The sequence below is a fragment of the Channa argus genome, chromosome 21, assembly GCF_033026475.1.
Source record: "Channa argus isolate prfri chromosome 21, Channa argus male v1.0, whole genome shotgun sequence".
NCBI lineage: Eukaryota > Metazoa > Chordata > Actinopteri > Anabantiformes > Channidae > Channa > Channa argus.
The window spans coordinates 155,490-181,064 of record NC_090217.1 but is presented as its reverse complement, the minus strand read 5'-3'; the positions used below and the strand labels follow the sequence as shown (position 1 = coordinate 181,064).

At 39.8% G+C, this 25,575-nt stretch overlaps 1 protein-coding gene across 4 annotated transcripts in view; it reads right to left on the bottom strand.

The window, feature by feature from the left end:
• tmem178bb (transmembrane protein 178Bb) overlaps nt 1–25,575 on the bottom strand; it is a 129,402-nt gene that overhangs the window by 55,935 nt on the left and 47,892 nt on the right. The gene's annotated exons all lie outside the window — the stretch shown is intronic.

The window sequence follows — 25,575 nt, the reverse complement described above, 5'->3', positions numbered from 1 at the left end:
ATAGATTCACCAGCTTCCACTATAGGGATTATTACTCAAACAGCTCCTATTTGAACACAGCTCCCAGTGTCCCTACACTTCATACTGGTTACATGCAGAATACTGCAATAAGAATTCACTACAGGAGAAAACCTACAATAAACTTTATGTGCACTGACATTGCAGGCTTTTAAAAAGCCTTTCCTCTATTGCTCATTGCAGAAAATACTGCACTGACAATCAAGTATGAGCATATAATTTGTGCTTGTTGACATACCATTCAGATAATACACATATATATATTATATAATATAGCTGCACTATCTCTTATGTCGGAACACCTGCCCTCTATTTGCTGGACACACAGTTGTGTTGAAGATGTACTTTAGTTTAAAAAAGGGGATCTTGGCAATTCAGGCCCTTGTCCTGACAATTGGTCAGAGTCGATTGAGGTAAGAGATTTTGAGCTGGTGAATGCAGAGCACAACAGTTTCCTCTTATCAGTAGTACAACAAAAAAAAAGTGGTCACAACACTCTCATGCACCCAATAACAAACATAAAATGTTTTTTCTTTCTATTAAAATCTAAACAGGGGACCTATGGAAAGCAAATAGCACTTGGCATTTATGAATGCAGCTCAATGCACCATCGGCAACAGAGCACACTGGGAAAGCAGTGCTGGCTGCTATCCCAATGAGCTGCATATGAATGCCCAGGTACATTTAATAGCCTCCCATGACTATTTGGTCTCTGTTTTCTAATCTGTCTGAGAGAATGATGCCATCTCTGATCAGTTAACTAAAGGACTAGTTAATTAACTGTTTGATCAGACTTGTTCATTTACTAAGTAATCTATTAACTGGATGAGTAGTTAAACAAAAAAAATTAATCACTTTACAAAACTAATGGTAAATGGTCTGCACTTATATAGCGCTTTTCTACCTATTGGCACTCAAAGCGCTTTACACTGATTCTTATTCACCCATTCACACTCACACATTCATACACCGATGGGGGAGCTGCTATGCAGCTGGCCAACACTCACTGGGAGCAACTAAGTTGGGGTTCAGTGTCTTGCTCAAGGACACTTCGACATGTGACCGGAGGAGCCGGGGATTGAACCAACAACTGTGAGATTGGTGGACAACCGCTCTATCTTCCTGCGCCACAGTCGCAATCAATTATTAGATGACTAGTTAATTCAAGTAAACACATGACACGACAATAGAAACATGCTGTGAGTGTGTGTCCTCTCTGCATAGTGGTGGAGAAAATCCCATGTCTGCCAAAGACTGTCTATATAAAGTAGGAGGTATCACTCTGTAACACCTGAGAATAGAATGTCTCTGTAGTCCTGAAACCTTTTTAAACAGCTCTTCTCTAGTAAAGCTACCATCTGATTTATTACTTTAAAAATCTCTGAGTTAAAAAGTTCATTACATATATATTCAAATTCAAATTCCAGTTCACACTCAGGACCTGTAGAATAGAAGGTGCATGTGAAACCGGTCAATATGCAAATAATATAAAATATAATTATTGGTGCTACATACACTACAAAAATATACTCTCTCTCTTTAGAGAAGAAAATGTCCTCAGCTAATGTCATAGAAATTAAAGTGTCGCCTTTGGTGTTCTTACATACAATCTTTCTTTGCAATTTGACTTAAAGGTTGCTCTAGAGGAAAGGTCTAAAATAGACAAAAATTCTCTGGGGAGCATAGATTAAACAAGTACAACTGAAGTTTCACAGTAACCTTATTTGATTTTTAGAGATAATATACTGTACCTAATAGCTAAGTGAAAATGTTGTTGTTGACATGTAGATGACACGCTCTGTCACTAATAACACTGCATTTAAACAGTGATTTAAATTGTAACATCCTACAGATTCATGTAACAAAATGCAGGAAGAAACCCAAAGGTGCATGGTGCAGAAAAGTTTGGCCTCTACAGGGTTATGTATTGTTGATATCTTTTAAATATTGCCTAATGTTTACATCATCAAGTTACTTTATACAAAAAATCCAATATAATTAGGATTATATGGAAAATGTATGAAAAATGTTATAGTGGTACTACAAACCAGTACTTCTGAGTCAGAAACATGTCTGCAATGAGAAATTAAGTCACCATCACAGTTTTGCTGCTGTACGGAAGCGATGGATGAGTAAGCATAAAGTTGATGGTGGGCTGGAGATTCCTCACAAGGGCATTCTTGTCCTTGTCTGGGTATTTATTGCAGCATTACTCAGAGCCGTCCACTGCAACTGAACTGGATTCCAAAATAAACTCTACATACGGCATGTCACTGCCAAATACATATTCCAGTGGCACTTAGCAGTGCAGCAAAACAGGACACATTACCCAATTCTTTTTTTTTCTGTAGTCAGTAATGAATATGCCTTCAAATAGTTTGGAGTGACAGTGAAATAAGGACAAGGTCCACATGACTTGACACATACGCAGGTCGCTCTTCTTTTGTTGTGCTTGTCCTCTCGCAGAATAGCTGCTCAAACCATGTTTGCTGCCTTCTATTCAATTCAATTCAACTTTATTTATATAGCGCCAATTCACAACAAAGTCATCTCAGGGCACTTTACAGAATAAAGTCAAGATTATAAAGATATATAAAGAGAACCCAACAATTCCCCCTGGAGCAAGCCATAGGCAACAGTGGAGAGGAAAAACTCCCTTTAACGGAAGAAACCTCCAGCAGAACCAGGCTCAGGGTGGACGGCCATCTGCCTCGACCGGTTGGGGTGAGTGGAAAGGGGAGAGAGAAAAGAACAGAGCAACAAAAAGCAATAACAAAACTTCTAGTGGCCAACAACTGTCACTTGATCAGAACTGTGAGACCTGCTTTTCCATGTTGGTGACCAGAGCTGCAGATAACAAGACCACTGGTTGAAACAGACTTTGTCGACAATACACGTTTCTAAAGTTTGGTATCATAGTTTACCATGACGTATTCCTATTTTTATTTATTTGCTGATCTTTTAATTTTCACTTAAAGAAACTTTTCCTCTGTTTTCTCTGCAAACTTTCTACTGCTAATTACAAACTCACATAGTCTTTTACAACACTGCATCTCATCACTGCTAAGCAGAGATGAGAACCTTTTTGCACTGGTATTTCACAAATGCGACTGAGGTGCAGGAAGGAGGGGTGGTCATCCACCAATCCTCCAGTTGATGGTTTGACCCGCGGCTCCTCTGGTCACAAAGTTTCAAAGTGTCCTTGAGCAAGAGACTGAACCCCAACTTAGTTGCTCCCAGTATGATTTGGCCTGCTGCATAGTAGCTCCCCTATCAGTGTATGTGTGTGATTGTGAGTGCAAATGGGTGAATGAGAAGAAGTGCTTTGAGTACCAATAGGTAGAAAAGCATAATATACCATTACCATTTACAATAAAAGCCTTCCAGCTAGTTAAATGGCATGGCCATTTCAGGTGGGATTTCAATTTAAAACTCTCATCTGCAGTTTTCCTTTTTGTCCTTTATTTACCAAGAAACATGATGTTAATATACTTTACATCCTTATTCAGCTAGTAAAACATTTCTCCTAAGACTAAATAACATGAGTGTCTGCCCACAAGTGAGCTGCTGTTTGTCGGCAGTTACTACCTATAGCATCTGCTGAGTTTAAAATAAGTCACAAATGAAACAACTTACACAACAACAACTAACTGGGTATTATTGTGGCATTATCCACAAAATGGTCCAGATTCTCTTAAAATTACAGTAAGAACTAATATGATGTCACCTGGAGACTGAGGACAAAAGCACATTCGGGTAACCCTTTTAGAGTGCATTTTCTCATGTCTGAAGTTATGAGCCTTCTCGATGTTTTGTTGTTGCTTTTGTTGCTCTTTTCTTTTCTCTCTTCACTTTCCACTCACCCCAACCAGTCAAGGCACCCACCCTTAGCCTGGTTATGCTGGAGGTTTCTTCCGTTAAAGGGAGTTTTTCCTCTCCACTGTTGCCTAGGGCTTGTTCAAGGGGGAATTGTTGGGTTCTCTCTATACATCTTTATAGTCTTGACTTTATTCTGTAAAGTGCCTTGAGATGACTTTGTTGTGAATTGGAGCTATATAAATAAAGTTGAATTGAATTGAATTGAATTAAATCTCTAACCGGACACCAAAAAAACAATAGAATGAAGTTACCTTGAATGAAAAATGCAAACCTTGCAAAGGTTACCACTGAAATGTAGTAGCAGTTAATCCCTTCTTTATTGCTTCCAGCTATTGAAAAACAGCGAACACATGGAAGTTCAGCTGAATTTGATGGTCTGAACATTCCCACATCCTGATACTGCACACTTCATTTGCTAAAATATTTTTTTTTAAGTTAGAAAACTGTTAACTAATTACCTAAGACAAGATCTATGTAGTTCTGTAAAGTGTGAGAAGCTAAATAAGGAAGTGTAATCAATATAGCTCTTATATGGCTTCAGACTGCTCTAAAAACTGCAACTCTAGTAACTTTAAAAAAATAGATGGAATGAAAAAATCAAGAGAAGCGATGAGACTGACTAAATGTGTTTTTAATGGTTGGACAACAATGGAGGTCTATGGTTCTAATCAAATAGCTAATCCAGCTGACAAAAATATATGGTAAGGGGAGAAAATACTCTGTGTGAATCAGTTGGTCATAGTTGAAAAAAGACATAATTTAGAAAGTGATTTAAATTATCATTAAAATAATGAGCTATGAATGAGTAACTAGTTTAATTTGATAGTCACAGATTCAGACTTAATCAGGAATGTAGAAAAAGGTTCAGCATAGATATGAATTAATCATTAATGATTCGTTGCTTCTTACATCAGTTCTTGATTCAGACTTTATTTGGGAACTACTCATTTGTTAGTACCACTCTGTAAAGTGTTTGATTTCCTGACTACTGCTACAATAACATCCCTGCTGCTTGTCCTTGCAGTTGATGACACTTTGAGAAGCCTAATGTTGGGCTATTGTTTGCACCAGAACAAACATTACACTGCATGACATTACCCCTTTCATGGAGAAACACTTCTTGCAGCCCTGAAACCTGAAGCTCATTGCTCCCACTTTCCCAAATGGATTTCTAGGTCTCATTTTAGACAAATTGACCTTCAGCTTTTTGCAAACATCTTTGATCAAAAAATAAACATTAGTGTGACAGAATTTCCTTTCTGGTAGTGGCTGTGACTGTGTGTTAGTAATTGCACCTGAAGTAGTGGAGCTGATTGAGTGTGAGTTTGTATGCAAGTGTATTACTCTAGAATACAGGAGAGAAAATACACAGTCCAGTATTTCTTTGTGTAATGACAGTTTTAGTAGAGTAGATAGCTCAGTGTCCAGATGCTGTAACAATAAATTTGTGTATTGTACCAATCTGGTCATCTAAACTATGACTTGTTTATTTATGTCAAATAACTTTAACATTTACATGGTAATTTTTACTTGCACGTTCAGCAGTAAAAGCAAGCAGCACTGCAAAACTAATTGAGTGACATGGACAGTACAGTGAAGATAACAGCGGTGTAAGAAGATTGCTGTCTTAAGTAAGACTAAAGAAAGTGCAAAAATTAAAATGACATTAGATTATAATTATTGGTATATTAATGTGATTATGGTGCAGCTGGTGATGTTTTGGTAATGATATGATGACATGTTTTGAATCAAATCATTAATATTTTAATGAGTCATAATTATACTGCATTTTGTATTTTTAATCTGATTCTCGTATACTCAGAATCATCTTAGACAGACATCTGTCTAAAAGGATGGAATGTGAAATGGTATCAAAGGCTGCACTTAGGTCAAGTAGAATGAGGATTGACAAAAGACCAGAATCAGGTGCAGCAGAATGAGATCATTGATAATTTTAAGTAAAGATGTTTCAGTAGAATGCAGAGGGTGGAACCAGACTGGACCTGTTCATAAAGATTATTGTGTGTTAGATGCACAGGGAGCAGAGAAGTGATTTTCTAGAATCCTAGAGTGAAAAGGAAAATTGGAGATAGGACGCAGATTTTTGACGTCATTGGGATCTGCACCAGACTTTTTGACAATGGGAGAAACAGCAGCTGTTTTGAGAGGAGAGGGAACAATTCAAGTGATAAGTGAAGAGTGAATTTTGTGTGTCATGAGAGGGGCAAGGGAGGGGGCGGCTGTAGCTCAGTTGGTATGGCAAACGTAAATGGACCACACGGTCAGTGGCTTGATCAGGTATGTAGAAAATATTGATATGTCAAAGGGCAAGACTGGGCAAGACACTGAACCCCCAAAAGCTCATTTCCTTCCCCAGCTGTGCAGTGCTGGTCCAAGCCCGGAAGAAACTGGGTAGGGTTGCGTCAGGAAGGGCAGCATCCAGCGTAAAACTGTGTTAAATCAACATGCAGACAATGATCCGCTGTGGTGACCCTGAACTCACGGGATAAGCCTAAAGGACAAAAAAAAATTTAGAGGGGAAAGGGAAGAAAAAGTTGCTTTAACAAGAACAGTTGGAAGTGCGTCTCATTGGCAAGTTGATTTAAATTTTTTGAATTAAGTTAGAAATTTCAGAAACAGAAGTTCTGATGGTTGTTGAAAGATAGCTCCTGATGGATATTGATTTTATCAGAAAAAAGCATAGAAATGTATTACAGAAATCATTTGAATACATGAGTGAAGGAAGTGAATCAAGCAGTTGTGTGATATTTCTGAACAGACAGAACAAAACTTTGAATCACCTACATTTAAATTATTAAGTAGAAGGAAACAGAAATACTAAAGTAAAACAGAAAATACTAATTATTGTTACTGAAATTCACGTGTTTGACCAAATATTTACTCTATGTATGTAAAAACAATGGCCTTTTACATTATTAGATGTTGTAACTGGTTGTAATGGATTTAGAAAATTACATAGATACATCATTGTTCTGTGAGCAACATTTTAATAATTTCAAGCTGTGCTTCGCAAACAGACACTGATATTGATCTTCTCATCTGATTCTATTTACGACAGCAGACAAGAGAGGATTCCCCAAACTGCTCCTGTTACTTTAAACTTGTAATGATTTTAAACCAACTGCAAACATTTGGACATAGACACGGCACAACATCCTTCCATGATACATTACAAAACCAACCAATAAACAATACAAACACCTTTATACAGATATGAGTTGGTCAGGAGAAGGTAAAAACCCTTTAACAAATAGCTGCAAGCCTTTTGTATTTTGTCTATTCTAAATGTGTTTTCTGCCTGTAATATAGGAGGATTTCTGGATCCAGAAGCACTTGATGGAAATCAATCAATCTTCATCTCACTCGAATTCACACTTTCATCTTTCCACAACAAGGCAGCAGGCTTACCATGCTGAGACACAAGCAATGAATGGTTTGGAGTATGAGGTAGTGTCAGTAAAACGACTGTTGTTAATGCTGCTTAGTAGTGTTAACAGCAGATGGAGCTATATCTAATGTGTATATACACTGTTCAAAACAAAAAATAATATGTTAATCTACTAATACCAGTGTGTTACAGAAAGTGAGTGATTAGAAGTGGTTGAGGTAGAAGGCAAATGTACAAAGCACACAAATGTCACCCCACAGACCTTCCAGAGTCCTTTGTGTGGTTTGGTTGAGGCAGCAAAGGAACCTTAGCTGCAGTAAGGGAAATACTATGGTTTTATTTTAATGTTAATAAACACAATATGTGTAAAGCCACTAACTTCAATCATAAAAAGTTTGATAATGCTGCAGTCAGCCAAACTAGATTTCAAGATTTAGTGTGTATTTGCAAACTGCTATTCACTATAATTATTAACCTTATGCTGGCTATAGTATACATAGGCTGGCATGATTAGACAGGAGAACTTATGGCAGTAATGCCATTTTTATTTCACACAAAAGTTCCATGCACCGGCGTTTGACCGGCGTTTCCATATAGTTTTTATGAAAGAATGTAAAGACTCAGCTGATCTGTCTCTCCTTCTGCCTGGTTTTCTTTTCAATGGGTCTTCTTAGTGGGCATAGATACGTGTAACTGTTTCTGCTACCTACAGCTCTCATATACTAACCCTGACCCATATTTCGAAAGCAGAAGCCCTACCTCCATTATTTAAATACATTTATGCATCGTGCAGTTGTATTCATATCCTGATAACACATATTGGCCACGACTTTTCTAAAGCTCCATTCTACATTTTACTATAGTAAACCTAAGGAATTTTATTCTGGTGATAGCAGGACATGATTTAAAAGCCATTCACACCTCTTTTTTACCACACCCAGTCTTTCTTATGTCATATCTCATGAATGTATAACTGTTCACCAACTGTCTTATCACACATTTTAGCATCACTCACATGCACACGATGGAAGGAGATATGGAAGAAATGCACAAGTAAGAAGTGCAAATCATACTTCTGTAGTGTTACTGTGATTTAGAGAAGGTTTCAGTTCCCTCAAGATGACAGAACAAATTCAGAGCAGAACAACATTTGAGGAAGATCATCACTGAATACTGTACTGAGGCAGGAGAACATCCCTGGGGGAAACCTGAGCCAGCTGCCTTGCCCTGTTTCATTTGTGCCCATGGCAGATACTGAAGGTAGGACAGCTCTTTGCCAGATGGGAGGTCCTGCCACAGTTCAAACCCTGCATGGCCTCATTTTTGCGTGACCCACTTCATGTCTCACTCTGTCAGTCCTCCCTGCTCCCACACTCACTCATGGGATTAGATTGGAGAGCAGGCAGAGAGGCAGCACAGCCATCATGATGCTGTATCCACCGAGCTTGTAAGATGCACAGGGGCAGATGGGGGCTGGAGGCTTTTGCAGGTTGAAGGGAGGGGGTCAGAATACAGCCTGACCACCCTGTATACACCAGCTGTCTGTTATTTTACCTCTTTGAATATTCTCATACAATGAGGCTGATCTGCAGCTGCATCACAGAACCTGTGTGTGTGTGTGTGTGTATGTGTGTGTGTGTGTGTGTGTGTGTGTGTGTGTGTGAGAGAGAGAGAGAGAGAGAGAGAGAGAGAGAGAGAGAGAGAGAGAGAGAGAGAGGCTTCCCTCAAAGAGCTGTGGGCAGTGCTGGGCAATATCACATCCACAATTTTGCACATCTTGTCTATTAATAAAAAATGTTCATAGAAGAATAAATAAAGAAGCCCTATAAAGAAATGTTTCAATAATTACACCACAATGAAACTTTAGAATTGACTGCACCAGAAGTACAACTTTTAATCTACTTTTCATTAGTACAAATGATCACTTTATTTAATAAACATTTTTGATGCCAGTCTTTTTTTGGATGACAGGTCAAAGATAGCAGTCTTGCACAAATCTGTGGACAGATTTAGCATTCTTTACAGAGGAGCTTTTTAAAATGCTCTTCATTAAAGGGGTTCTGTTGCTTTCCCTTTTACAAAAATGTTTGCCAGATGATATTCCAGATCATCATTTGACCAGATCATCATTTGAGGCGGGAGTTTTAGATCATTATTCCTCTCCTGCCAAGCTTCTTGGGACCGCGAGCCATTTTTTTCATTCAGTATTTGATATTACAAATGCGCATTCACAGTGCACAAATGTCTTCTCCCATAAACTGCATTCACGCAGCCTCCATGTTTCATGTTTCTGCACGACACAATCACTGTGGTGGTTCTGGCCAGGTCCATAGCAAACATGATGGAACTCATCTGATCTAAACCCATTTATTTTGGTTTCATCTGACCAAAGAGTCTGCCAATAATCATTGGGCTTCTTTTTATTTTTTTGGCACAGTTGAATCTAGCTGCTTTGTGAGTGAGGATTTTTGGACAGCATTCAAAGACATTGATCTTAAACGGCACACTGTCTGATCAGTCACAGAAACACTAATTTGTACAGATAAATTCATGTGCCAAGTCAGAAGTATTTATCCATCTGTTTTCCAATGCAAGGCTGCATAAGCCAACTGTGTATGCTGTAGATTTTTGGGCCAGTATGCTATGGTAGCATGGCTCTTCTTGCATTTGCTAATCATTGCTCTGTGTTTCACTTTGCATTCAGTACGTACTGATGATCTTGCACCCTCTTGCATCTTTATGAAGTCTCGCACGCTGGTTTCATACTTTTCACATAGTTCCTAACCATAAGAAGTCATGTTGCCATAAATGTGCAAAATGGAGGCCACAATTTATAAAGCTGTTATGTTCTTTGTTAAGGCACATACATGTATTTTAGTCATTTTTGTTCCAGTAATCACAAGTGGACATGTTTCTGTTACATTGAAGCTAAACCTTTGGTTATTTATCATACCTGTTTGATTTAAATATATAAGTTTATTTTGCAATTCAAGTTAATGAATCATTTACCATAGTAGTGAATCAATTTAGCAGTGTACTGTATGCAGCTGTGAATAGGATAATCACCACCATTATTAATACATGTAACAACGTGAAGGAGCAATGTAACCCAAGGAGCAAAAGAAAAAAAAAGAAAAACAAAATTCCCTTTTACCATCTAGCCACAACATGAAACCCAGCTCCTGGTGTTTATAGGCACTCTGACAACTCTGCAGCTACACAGCTCCATACACAGTTCTGAGATCTGCCCATCATGGCCAGCATTACATTTTTCCAAACTAACCCCTGTCCACCACAACATTATCTGTACCTGGTCACCATGTGAATTTGTGCAGTTTTTTTATTGACCATTTGTCATAGTTTGCATATGCTGCTTTTTACTGTAGGTGTTTGCACTGAAATACTACAAATCTATTGACAGTATCACAAAAAAATGTATCATCCTTATACCCCTCAGTCCTGCCAACTAGTTTTGCTGTTTTGTTCATGTCTGAGAAACCTGTCTCTTTGCTATCTTCACCTATGTGCAAGTAAAAAAACTAAAAAAATGTAATGCATTTTCCCGGCAGTTCCTGAGCAGCTGGGAAGCCAGTCCGGCTGGATGACGGTTCGAAAGAGATCTAATGCTAAATAGACGCCCAAGGTTCAACACCAGTCGGTTCATGTTTCAAATTGATTTTCCCCACTCAGCGACACAACCACTGAGAAACCAACTCTGGTCATTGGCAGTTCTATTGTCAGAAACGTGAAGTTAGAGACTCCACCGGCCATAGTCAAATGTCTTCCTGGGCCAGAGCGGGAGACGTTGAATAATATTTAAAATTCCTGGCTAAAGATAATCATAAATACAGTAAGATTACTATTCACACGGGAGTTAATGATGCCCCATTACGCAAATCGGAGGTCACTAAAATGAACCTTGAATAGGTGTGTAACTTTGCCAAAACATTGTCGGACTCTGTAGTTTTCTCAGGACCCCTGCCAAATCTGACCAGTGACGACATGTACGGTTGCATGTTGTCATTCAACTGCTGGCTGCCTAGGTGGTGCCCAGCAAACAATGTGGGCTATATAGAAAATTGGAAACGGTTTTGGGGAAAACCTAGGCTGATTAGGAGAGATGGCATCCATCCTACTTTAGATGGTGCAGCTTTCTTATCAAGAAATATGGCTGGTTTTATTAGACAGCCAATAGTATGACAATCCAGAGTTGAGCCTAGGATGCAGAGATCCAGTCCTACACGCCTCTCTGCAGTGTCCTTACAACCGTCACCCCAACACAACTCCCACATACCTATAGAGACTGTCTGTTCCTCGACCAACTAAATTACATAAACCAAATATGACAACAAGAGGAGTTAATCATAATAACCTAATAAAAGTTAAGACTACTCCTCTTACAGAACAAAACCCCAAAACTATTAAATGTGGATTATTAAATATCAGATCTCTCTCTTCTAAATCTCTGTTAGTAAATGACTTAATAAGTGATCATTAATTCGATTTATTCTGTCTCACTGAAACTGAAACAGCAGGAAACTGAAACAGCAGGAAGAATATGTCAGTTTAAATGACTCAAACCCCAAGTTATATTAATTATTATGTTCCTAGAAGCACAGGCCGAGGTGGAAAAATAGCAGCAATCTTTCACTCAAGCTTACAAAAAAACCCTAGACCTAAACATAGTTATAACTCATTTGAGAGCCTTACTCTTAGCATTTCACACCCAAACTGGAAAACTCAAAAAACACTATTATTTGTTATCGTGTACCGTCCTCCAGTCCCTTATTCAGAGTTTTTGATTGAATTTTCTGATTTTCTATCTGATTTAGTGCTTAGTACAGATAAAGTCATTATAGTGGGTGACTTTAACCTTCATGTAGATGCTGACAGTAACTGCCTGAGCACTGGGTTTAATTCATTATTAGATACAACTGGTTGTTCCCAAAATATAGATAAACCCACTCACTGTTTTAGTCTTATTTTAGACCTTGTCCTTACATATGGAATTGAAGCGGATAATTTAACAATATTTCCTCACAAATCTCTTCTGTCTAATAACATTTGAATTTACAATAATGGTCTATACAGCAGTTAGGGAAAAATTCCACAATAGCAGGTGCTTAACAAATTTAAAGAAATCATTCTTTCATCATTTGCTTCAACATACGTTAATACATTGGAAAGTAGCCACCTTAATATTACTCCTGCACAAGTAGATTATCTTGTTGACAATTCTGCAGCCCCACTACGTACAATACTCGATAGTGTTGCCCCTCTGAAAAAGAAGGCAGTAAACCAGAAGAGGTGATCTCCATGGTATAGCTCCCAAACACGCAACCAAAACAAGATACACAAAAGTTAGAAAGGAAGTCGTGTTCCAGAAATTTAGAAGAATCTCATTTAGCCTGAAAAACAGTTTAAAAATGTACAAAGTTCTCTGTGATGCAAGTACAACACATTATTCATCATTAATAGAAAGAAACAAGAACAACCAATACTTCTTACTTTATATATGTCTCAATTAGTCAACTTTATTAGAAAACACTCCATAAATTTACATTGCTATGCTGATGATACCCAGCTATATTTATCTATGGAACCAGATTAAATAAATCAGTTAATCAAGCTTTAAGCATGCCTACAAGACATAAAGGCCTGAATGTCCCACAATCTTTTACTTCTAATCTCGAACAAAACTGAAGTCATATCATTTGGGCCCAAAAATCTCAGAAATATGATGTCCAACCATATTGTTACTCTAGATGGCATAAGTGTGGCCTCCAGTACTACTGCAAGGAACCTTGGAGTTATTATTTTTGACAGGGATATGTCCTTTACCTCACATATAAAACAAATCTCTGAAATAGCCTTCTTCCACCTACAAAACATTGCCAAAATTAAGAATATCCTGTCTTAAAATGATGCTGAAAAACTTGTCCATGCATTTGTTGCTTCTAGGTTGGACTACTGTAAATCCCTACTTTCAGGATGTCCCAGTGAATAAAGAGCCTGCAATTAATCCAAAATGCTGCAGCAAGAGTGTTTACTTGATCTAGCAAGAGAGATCATATTTCACCTTCACTAGCTTCTCTCCATTGGCTTCCCATTAAATCTAGAATAGAATTTAAAACCCTTCTTCTTACATATAAAGCTCAGAACAGTCAGGCTCCATCATATATAGAAGACCTCATAGCACCATATCATGCAGGCCTACTTATATTTACATTTACATTTAGTCATTTAGCAGACGCTTTTATCCAAAGCAACTTACAAGTGAGGTACAAGGCAAGCAAAAATCTAAGTCAGCTTGCCTATTTGTGGTTCCCAGATGTTCTAAAGGTAGAATGGGAGGCAGAGCCTTTAGCTATCAAGCTCCTCTCCTGTGGAACCAGCTCCCAGTTCAGATTCGGAAAGCAGACACCCTCTCTACTTTTAAGTCCAGGCTCAAAACCTTCCTCTTTGATAAAGCTTATAGTTAGTTATAGTTATGCTGCTATAGGCTTAGACTGCTGGGGTTAAACAAAAGTTTTAAATACAAATAGTGTCAACAAATGTACATTTTTTAAAATACATTTTGGCAGGTGACATAAGGAGGAGTCACATAAAAAGAGACTGACAGCAAAACCAGAGGGACACAGAAATTAGCAGAAAAATGTTTACGTTAAAGACAACGTGAGAGGAGGCAGGTTAGATGTCGATTATTCACTACAACATTTAATCTGATTTTATTGTTACTGCTACTAATAATCTAGTCTACTGTCTACTGACAGGATATTAAAGCAATTTGTTTTCAGTCTTAATAAGTAAACGTTCACATCAGGGATATCCGATTTTATATTTATTTACTCAGTTTTGTATTTATTCAGTTTTTAGCTTTGAACTTCTATATTTCTAAAACTCTGTGTACAACCATGTTCCAATCTGCAGTGGCAAAGACTTGCTGTTAATACATTAGCAGTTACTTTAATTTGAGCACTGCTTTATTTCATCTCAATGTGAGTTGACAGCAAAGTTTTCTGCTATTGTGGAAACAAATTTCTCATTAAACACAGCACGTTTCATTAACCTTGGCGGAGCAAAAATGCAGGTAAAGAAGGCAAATCTGAAAGAATTTGTTATTAAAGTTTTCTTATGACTCTTATGACTTATCACTCTTTTCTCCGGGAGATAGAAATTGGAGAACAAGCTTTGAACATAGTGCTACATTCTTTTTGCATTGAACCTGCTTTTACACAATTTGAGGCTTTCGGGATGACACCTCAGAGCTAGCCCTCAGGTATGGCTAACCCTTTTTGGGAACCACGAAACAACTCTAATGTCCAAACTGTGCAAGTCCAACAAGCATACTGACTTAGTGACATAGATAGGACCTTTACTGCATTAGAAAATGGTAAGAATAATATAACTGGAATATATATTTGACTTGAATGTCAAATTGTGCAGCATCCATAAGTCTCCCTTTCTTTTCCAATAGACAAAACATCTGTAGAATATTTTAAGTCATTCTTGCTTTGAATGCAAGTTCATTTCAGTCACTTCTAAAACCAAAGGCAGATGGCCTCCCACCCTGAGCCTGGTACTGCAGGGGGGTTATCCTGTCCACCATAACCTACTGGTGGTGTGTAGTTTTGACTTTATCAGGTAAAGTGCCTAAAATTATTTTGTTTGAGAATTGCCAATATAAAAATTAAATTGAAAAGAAATATGGTCTATCAGTTATTGATAACGGTAGTAATATATGAGTATGCTCCACAGACATTAGAGCTGTGTATCTGAGATTCATTCCTACAAACTTCTTTGGCCACTCTCCTCAATGTGTGTTATGCCATGGCTGTCCACGGTGAGACAGCTGGAAGCAAATGAAAACAGCTCTTAACAGGATGCTAACCCAGGACCAAATCACAGAGGTAACCCACATGCAGAGCTGCCTATGGTTCACTTGACACTCTGCATTTGATAATTTAGCGGAGCAATTTTATCTACACACAAGGACTGGCTCTAGTAGGTCTGAGTGTGTTGACCTACTGCAGGTGGTGCAACATGTAAACTATTCACTCTGTGGTCTTATTGAGGGCAGTGTGTTTCCTCTTTGAACAACTGACTTTTCTTGTCATTGTCTTTCTGGGTGACATTTAAAATGAGTATACTTTTAAAGCAGCTTTTTTAATAAGTACATCAAAGATTCTGTTTTCTTTTTACTGACAATATTTTTATTGTAACTTTGAATGCAACCGCAAGGGGGCACAAGCCAGTGTCTTCTTGTGCCAGTCCCAAGTCTGGATAAATGCAGAGGGTTGTGGCAGGAAGGGCATCCGACGTAAAACACATGCCAAATAAAACATGCGAATCGTGACAAAGACTTCCATACCGGATCGGTCGGGGCCCGGGTTAACAACGACCGCCACCGGTGCTGTTGACCTACAGGGTACCGGTGGAAATTGGACTACTGTTGGTCGAAGACGAAGAAGAAGAGGAGGAAGGTGTGTTCGTAGGCAGAGAGAGAAGAGGAAAGCTAAGAATGTAGGACTGACAGTAGGGACTTTGAATGTTGGTACTATGACAGGGAGTTGATCGACATGATGCAGAGAAGGAAGGTGGACATACTGTGTGTCCAGGAGACCAGGTGGAAAGGTAGCAAGGCTAGAAGCTTAGGAGCAGGGTTTAAGTTGTTTTACCATGGGTCAGATAGGAAGAGAAATGGAGTAGGAGTTATATTGAAAGAGGATTTTGTGAGGAATGTTCTAGAGGTGAAAAGAGTATCAGACAGGTTGATGAGTCTGAAGCTGGAAGTTGAAGGGGTGATGTTCAATGTTGTGAATGGTTATGCCCCACAGGTAGGATGTGAGTTAGAAGAGAAGGAGAAATTCTGGAGTGAGTTAGATGAAGTGATGCAGAGCATCCCCAGAGGTGAGAGAGTTGTCATTGGTGCAGATTTCAATGGGCATGTAGGTGAAGGGAACAGAGGTGATGAGACTGTTATGGGCAGGTTTGGTGTTCAGGACAGGAACGCAGAAGGTCAGATGGTGGTTGACTTTGCAAAGAGGATGGAAATGGCTGTAGTAAACACTTTCTTTCAGAAGAGGCAGGAACATAGGGTGACGTACAAGAGCGGAGGGAGAAGCACTCAGGTAGACTACATCTTGTGTAGACGTTGTAATCTGAAAGAGATCAGTGACTGTAAAGCATTGGTAGGGGAGAGTGTAGCCAGGATGGTGGTGTGTAAAATGATGCTGGTGGTGAGGAAGATAAGGAGGACTAAGGCAGAGCAGAGGACGAAGTGGTGGAAGTTGAAAAAGGAAGAATGTCGTTTAGTTTTCAGGGAGGAGCTGAGACAGACTCTGGGCGGTTTGGAGGTGCTTCCAGATGACTGGACTACTACAGCTAATTTGATCAGGGAGACAGGTAGGAGGGTACTCGGTGTGTCATCTGGAAAGAGGAAAGCGGACAAGGAGACTTGGTGGTGGAACGAGGAAGTTCAGGAGTGTATACAGAGAAAGAGGTTAGCTAAGAAGAAGTGGGACACTGAGAGGACTGAAGAGAGTAGACAGGAGTACAGGGAGATACAGCGTAAGGTGAAGATAGAGGTGGCAAAGGCCAAACAAAGAGCATATGAGGACTTGTATGCTAGGCTGGACACTAAAGAGGGAGAGGTGGATTTGTACAGGTTGGCCAGACAAAGAGATAGAGATGGAAAGGATGTGCAGCAGGTTAGGGTGATTAAAGATAAGGATGGAAATGTATTGACAGGTGCCAGGAGTGTGATGGGAAGATGGAAGGAGTACTTTGAAGAGTTGATGAACGAGGAAAATGAAAGGGAACGAAGAGTAGAAGAGGTGACTGGTGTGGAGCAGGAAGTAGCAAAGATTAGTAAGAGTGAAGTGAGGAGGACATTGAAGAGGATGAAGAGCGGAAAGGCAGTTGTTCCTGATGACATACCTGTGGAGGTATGGAAGTGTCTAGGAGAGTTGGCAGTAGTTTCTGACTAGTTTGTTTAACAAGATCTTGGAGAGTGAGAGGATGCCAGAGGACTGGAGGAAAAGTGTACTGGTACCAATTTCTAAGAACAAGGGAGATGTGCAGAGCTGTGGCAACTACAGAGGAATAAAGCTGATGAGTCACACAATGAAGTTGTGGGAAAGAGTAGTGGAAGCTCGGCTAAGGGCAGAGGTGAACATTTGTGAGCAGCAATATGGTTTCATGCCTAGAAAGAGTACAACAGATGCAGTATTTGCTTTGAGGACGCTGATGGAGAAGTACAGAGAGGGTCATAGGGAGTTGCATTGTGTCTTCGTAGATTTAGAAAAAGCGTATGACAGGGTGCCGAGAGAGGAGCTGTGGTATTGTATGAGGACGTCTGGAGTGGCAGAGAAGTATGTTAGAGTGGTGCAGGACATGTATGAGAGCTGTAAGACAGTGGTGAGGTGTGCTGTAGGTGTGACAGAGGAGTTCAAGGTGGAGGTGGGTCTGCATCAAGGATCGGCTTTGAGCCCCTTCTTGTTTGCTCTGGTGATGGACAGACTGACAGATTAAATTAGACAAGAATCTCCCTGGACTATGATGTTTGCAGATGACATTGTTATTTGTAGTGAGAGCAGGGAGCAGGTGGAGGAAAATCTAGAGAGGTGGAGGTCTGCTCTGGAAAACAGAGGAATGAAGCTTAGCCACAGCAAGACAGAATACATGTGTGTCAATGAGAGGGACCCAGGTGGAATGGTGAGGTTACAGGGAGCAGAGGTGAAGAAGGTGCAGGACTTTAAGTACTTAGGGTCAACGGTTCAGAGCAACGGTGAGTGTGGAAAAGAGGTGAAGAGGCGAGTGCAGGCAGGTTGGAACGGGTGGAGAAAAGTGTCAGGTGTGTTGTGTGATAAAAGAGTATCAGCGAGAATGAAAGGAAAGGTGTTCAAAACGGTGGTGAGACCAGCAATGTTGTTCGGCTTAGAGACAGTGGCACTGAAGAAAAGACAGGAAGCAGAGCTGGAGGTAGCAGAGCTTAAGATGTTGAGGTTCTCTTTGGGAGTGACGAGGATGGACAGGATCAGGAATGAGTACATCAGAGGGACAGCTCATGTTAGATGTTTTGGAGATAAAGTCAGAGAGGCCAGATTGAGGTGGTTTGGACATGTTCAGAGGAGAAACTGTGAATATATCGGTAGAAGGATGCTGAGGTTGGAGCTGCCAGGCAGGAGGTCTAGAGGAAGACCAAAGAGGAGATTTATGGATGTAGTGAGGGAGGACATGAAGTTAGTTGGTGTGAGTGAAGAGGATGCAGAGGATAGAGTTAGATGGAGGCACATGATTCGCTGTGGCGACTCCTGAAAGGGAGCAGCCGAAAGGAAAAGAAGATTTTTATTGTAACTTTGGAACATAATAAGTGGATGGATTAGAACATGAATAAGAATACATGAAGGAATAACAGAAAGCAAGCCGCATGAAGGTGAGTGTAGTGTATTTGGATCCACACAAACATGAATATGACTGTATTGTGCAATGAGTGTTTAACTTTAGGTAGCAAAAGCCCTTTGGACAAAATTAACAGTTAAAAGTTTAAAGCCATATCAGCAGCTGTAGGATGTGGACACAACATTAGCAGGGTTTCAGTTAGGTTTAGTGCATGCTTACATTGGTCATTAGTGTTAAACCCAAAGTTAGGCTGACGCAGATGTGATCGTGGTTCATTTTACAGATACATGGAAATAAACCATTATTAGAAAGGAGGAAATTAAATTAAAAATGCTAATTTACTAAACTCATCATTCAATCTGATGGGGAACATGTATTTCTTTATAAATTAATGACAGTTTGTCCAGTCTGTTGGTTGAATGATTTGAGCTTAACTCTGCTGGATACAACAAATAGATCATTACATCGGACCTGACAACTGAAGTGAAATCTTATGTTTTGCTGAGATAAGGTCATATATCATACAGAAGACTAACATGTTGTTGTATAAGTGTAAAGATGCTGCCATGCACAATGCACAATGATAGAGTGATGGTGCATAATCAAAACCACAGAGGGAAGACAGGAGAGACAGCATGAATATATTCAAATATAATCAACACTGCATGAGAAAGGGAAGATGGCAATCTGAAGTGAAACTGGATTCTTTAGCAACAAAGGTTTTGGCCCTGTTTCTAAGATAAAGCCCTCTCTGTGTCATTGGCTCTGTTTTGATTGGATCTATTTCATTGTCTCTCTTCGCCTCTCTTTCGCTTATTGCCATCCCTCATATTGTCCCTGCCTCTATCCAAAGTCACATTTCCAGCAAAATGTGAAATCAGTTGTTAAGTATGAAATTTGCATACCATTTGAATAATGATTTCACTTTTTGAATGCAGCATTTCCCACACACAGCTGCAGGCTCCAAGCTCCCCTCTGCACATCTCTTTTTTCTGTCAGCCTGTCCTTGTTTCACTAACCCCTGTCTGCTCTGTTTTATCCATCTCTCATCTTCTCTTTGCGGCCCTGCTATTTGACTTGTAAAATGGGTGTAGTTATGGGTCTGAACCATCTTGCGTCTCCCTTAAGCACAAAAATATGTCCTGTAATCCCAGCATGCATTGCTTCAAAGATAGAAGGAGGAAGAGGAAGAGCAGATCCTGAAACCTGCTAACACATACTTATACAAAGTTGCTCACAGACATATATACATATATGCTCACGCACACATTTGTGTGAGCATATATGCACACATTCCTGCAGCCAACATATGTGTTTCTGTCCTCTGTGGCCTCATACATGACCATTTGATTGGACATCATGCGCATTGCCCTACAAGATCATAAGCATAACTCTGATGAGTATCAGTTTTATTGGTTGCAGTCCAGTTTTTCCTGTAGAGTGATCTCACTTAGTTCAGCAACATTTTCATTGTGTAAAAAGTTGGCATATTTTATCCTACACTGGCACCATCTTGGAAAACAAACGTCTATGCAAGATCTATGAAGCACTGGAACAAAAAACTAATGCTGTTTTTTTTTTTGTTGTTGTGTCAAGCTAACTGTAAGCTTGCTAATGGCCAGCTGGCCAGCTATGGCAGTCACTATCTTGTCATTGGATTCAAATGCTAACTCAAGAAAAAGTCATAGGAATGTTCAAAAGAAGTCCAACTCAATGAAGACATTCCAACAAACTGCTATAATTACTGACTATGAGTTCCAGATCCAGCCCTCTGCTTGACTCATCACACTAACTTTAACGTGGTTGCTTCATTAATGACATTTAAATTTATTTCTGCCCAACATAATTGTTCCATGCTCATCATTCATGCTGAATGTAGAGCTCCAAGCAGCCTTTGGTCCCAGGGGCCACACGGACAGACAAGACTGTACAACACTGTGATGGAGATACTTGAGGGCTGGACTATATTAAATTACCGACACATTAACTTGTTAGTCATACGTAGGTCTCAGGAGCTAACACATATGAGTATCCACTGTACATAGTTACTCTTGACCCTACACTCTATTTATAAAATACATTTTATGTGTATCATTAATTCCAGCTGATGTTGTAATTCTAGCTCACCTTTCAGCTTGATCTAAAGTTTTGTACAGCCTACAAACTGAGACCTTGGCTTGTATTTTGGATATTATTCTTAACGAGAAAAAAAAAAATTCCCATAATTTTTTACTTCTAAACTCAGACAAAATGGAAGTCATAGTATTTGGGCCCAAAAAAGTCAGAAATATGATGTCCAACCATATCGTTACTCTAGATCAGACATGGGCAAACTAAGGCCTGCGGGCCACACACGGCAGATTGGGTTTATTAATCTGTCCCGCCAAACGTGACCAAATTATATTAAAATAGGCACAGGTAAACTTTGTTATTTACCTTTCCCCTGTAATGCCCACGTTTCCCCAAAAGATGGCGCACTTCAGCGACATTAACCTTGTTCATGTGTATTACTCTCTTTTTCTCTTATGAGCCCTTCTGCAAAAATAACCTTTTTAAAGAAAAGAAAAGTAGATAGTGAGCGACGAGTGTTTAATATGCAGTGGAAAACAAAATACTTTTTCACTGAAGTCCGATCAAAGGCTGTATGCCTAATATGCCGAGAAACTGTCGCGGTTTTTAAAGAGTACAATATCAGCCGTCACTTTGCTACAAAGAATGCTAACTATTCTAGCAAGCAGTCAACGCAGGTACGGGCGGCTACGCCTAAGAGGTTGGCAGCCAATTTACAGACTCAGCAACATTTTTTCACCGGCAAACAGTGATTCAAAAGTCAAGTACCAAGGCATGTTTTTTTTGCTGGCATTCAAATTAGCAAAAGCTAGCAAGTCTTTCTCCAAAGGCTTTTAAAAGAATGCATGGTAGAGACGGCAATTGTTTAGTGTCCGGAGAGCCAAAGCTAGTTTGAAAAAAGCAGTTTGTCACGCAGAACTGTGATTCACCGTGTGGAAGTGATTGACGAAGATATAGCCTGCCAAATAAACAAAAAAGCTGAGTCCTTCAAGGTATATTCACTAGCACTGGATAAAAGCAACAACTTAAAAGACACTGCTCAGCTCCTAATTATCATCTGAGGGATTAATGATAGTTTTGAAATAATGGAAGCATTTTTGAGCATGGAGTCCCTGAAGGGAACAACTCGCGGAGAAGATTTATATACCACGGTGTCTCCTGCCATCGAGAGACATAAACTACCTTGGAGTAAACTTGCCAATGTCACGACGGATGAATCACCAAATTTAACTGGAGAAAAAGGTTGGGCTGCTGAAAAGAATCCAGGATGAAGTGAAAGAGGGAAACCCTGAGCAGGATGTTATTTTCCTTCACTGCATCATCCATCAGGAATTGATTTGCAAGTCCATATGGCAGCTTAATCATGTCGTGAATCCAGTCGGAAAACTTTATACGCGCACTGGGACTTCAGCATCGTCAGTTCATCAAGTTCCTAGAGGAAACTGATGCGGATCATCAGGAGTGGGTGTACCACTCTTGTGTCCGCTGGTTGAGTTTGGGCAAAGTGCTTCAACGAGTGTGGGACCTGAAAGAGGAAATTGGCGTATTTTTGGAGTCGGTGGGGAAATCTGACGAATTTCCTGAGCTAAGCAACAAGAACTGATTTTGTGATTTTGTGTTTGCTGTGAACATATTTTCACACTTGAACGAACTGAATGTGAAACTACCGGGAAAAGATCAGTTTGTGCACGACATGTAACAAACATGTAACAGCCTTCAAATCTAAGCTAACTTTCTTCTCCAGACAAATTGCAAACACACACACAAACATCTTTCACTCATTTCGCCTCACTTGGCACGCAGAAAGAGGCGATGCGAAATGCAAAGAAATACAGCAAATTACTGGATGACCTGCATTGAGAATTCAGCCGTCGCTTCTCTGACTTTGAAAACATTGAGAAGTCACTTCAGCTGGTGTCCTGTCACCTGTCACAAGACCCTGAAACCGCACCACAAGAAGTGCAATTTTTACATTTAGTCATTCAGTCATTTAGCAGACGCAATTATACAAAGCATCTTACAAGTGAGGTACAAGGCAAGCAAAAACCTAAGTCAATTGGAACTGATGGATCTTCAGTCTGACTCTGTCTTAAAGTTCATCGCTCTTAAACTGAATGACTTGTATGCTTCACTTAACGAAGCCATGTTTCCAAACCTCCGGAAGACGGCACAGAAGATGCTGACTTTGTTTGGTTCGACCTACGTATGTGAGCAGACATTCAGTGTCATGAACATCAACAAAGCCCCTCACAGATCCAGGCTAACTGACCAACACCTCGGATCTATCCTGAGAATTGCCACAACAAAACTTACTCAAGACTTTGATTAACTGGCAAAACAAGGAGTTCAACAACACTGTTCCCACTGAAACTGAACTTGAGTTTATGCTTTGCTACACGTTACAGGGCAAATCTCTAATGTAATATATACATATAATATATCCTGGCCCAGTCTCTGTCAAATTTTAGAACCTAATGTGGCCCGTGAGTCAAAATGTTTGCCCACCCCTGCTCTAGATGGCATAAGTCTGGCCTCCAGTACTACTGCAAGGAACCTTGACCAGGATTTGCCCTTTACCTCACATATAAAACAAATCTCTAGAACAGCCTTCTTCCATCTACGGAACATTGCCAAAATTAGGAGCCTCCTGTCTCAAAGTGATGCCGAAAAACAAATCCATGCATTTGTTACTTCTAGGTTGGACTACTGTAATTCCCTAATTTCAGGATGCCCCAGTAACTCCCTAAAGAGCCTGCAATTAATCCAAAATGCTGCAGCAAGAGTGCTGACTGGAATTAGCAAGAGAGATCGTAATTCACCTTCACTAGCTTCTCTTTATTGGGTTTCCATTAAATTTAGAATAGAATTTAAAACCCTGCTTCATACATATAAAGCTCTGAATGGTCAGGCTCCATCATATATAGAAGACCTCATAGCACCATATCATCCCAGTAGACCACTTCAATCTCAGAATGTAGGCCTACTTGTGGTTCCCAGAATTTCCAAAGGTAGAATGGGAGGCAGAGCCTTTAGCTTATCAAGTTCCTCTCCTGTGGAACCACCTCCCAGTTCAGATTAGGAAAGCAGACACCCTCTCTACTTTTAAGTCTAAGCTTAAAACCTTCCTCTTTAATAAAGCTTATAGTTAGTTATAGTCATGCTGTTATTGGCTTAAACTGCTGGAGGACCCACCCCCCGGTTTACTGAGCTCCTTTGCTTCCCTCTCTATTCTCTATACTCTCTATATTTGGAGCTGTGTGTTTTCCAGTCTGCAGCTACTGTGGCTTAAAACCTTCCGCTTTGATAAAGCATATAGTTAGTTATAGTTATGCTGCTATAGGCTTAGACTGCTGGGGGACCACCCCCAATGCACTGAGCTCCTTTCCTCCTTTTGACCCTCTCTCCGCTCCTCTCACCATACAATTGTCACCACTGTATGACATTAGCTATGTGTGTTTTCTCCCGCAGTTGTTTTTCTCCTTCTCTGTCTCCCTCTCTCTGTCCCTTTCTGCAGGTGTCCCCACCTTTGGAGCTGTGTGTTTTCCAGTGTGCAGCTACTGGTCCTACCAACCTGCCCGATGTTTTGTTGTTGCTTTTTCTAATCTTTTTCTTTTCTCTCTTCACTTTCCACTCACCCCAACTGTTCAAGGCAGATGGCTGCCCACCCTGAGCATGGTTCACCACCCAACTGGCCCCCATGGGGAGGCTCATCCCCTTTACTAAATCTAAACAAAATCTGAAAATTTCTCTATACACATATTTCTAATTTAAGAATGTTGTTAATTTATTTTAAAGTACTTGAACTTTTAGTTTAAAAACAAACGTCATTTTATTTTTATTATTTTTATTTTATTGATTATAAATTTTTTTATGTAATGTTTTTTCTTTTGTTCAGCCACGGTGTTGAAACACCTACAATAATTTAAGCAGTATTGAAAATAATTTGAAACATGTTTTTCTGAAATGATTGTGTGTCTCTAAAGATTGAGGTAAATGTGCTTAATCCATAATGTCTTTTTAATGAAAATGAGTCAAGGAGCATGCAATGCACAGGCCAAACTGAATCTGAGGTACCACAAAGAGGACCAATTTGGTGAGCCACCCTAAGATTTTCACTTGACCCATCCGACCACCCCATGAATATTTTCTGGGGGCACCACTGCCCACCATAAAAAACTGTAAAAAGATTTAACAGAAGAAACCTCCAGCAGAACCAGGCTCAGGGTGGACGGCCATCTGCCTTGACCGGCTGGGGTGAGTGGAAAGTAAAGAGAGAAAAGAAGAGAGGAACAAGAAGCAACGAATTTAGCAGGTTGGTAGCGACAGTAGCTGCAGACTGGAAAATAGACAGCTCCAAAGCGGGGGACACTGCTTAAGGGACAGAGAGAGGGAGACAGAGAGTAACAATATGGTTGGACAACATATTTCTGAGATTTTTAGGCCCAAATCCTGTGACATCAGTTTTGTGTGAGTTTAGAAGTAGGAAATTGAAGGACATCCAGGCCTTTATGTCTTGTAGGCAGGCTTGAAGTTTGATTAATACATTTTTCTTTTTCTTTTTTATCAGGTTCCATAGATAGATATTGCTGGGTGCCATCAGCATGGCAATGGAAATGTATGGAGTGTTTCCTGTTCCTACATAATCTCAGCAGATCAGGTGAGGAGAAAACAAACTTTTCTCAACAAAGGCCATGAACCAAGATAAAGTCACCCCGAGGGTGCTCTAAGCCTGTGGTGGACTCCAACACATCATCAATTTGATCATGCACTTCGAGATGGTTCCTCTGGGGTGCAAA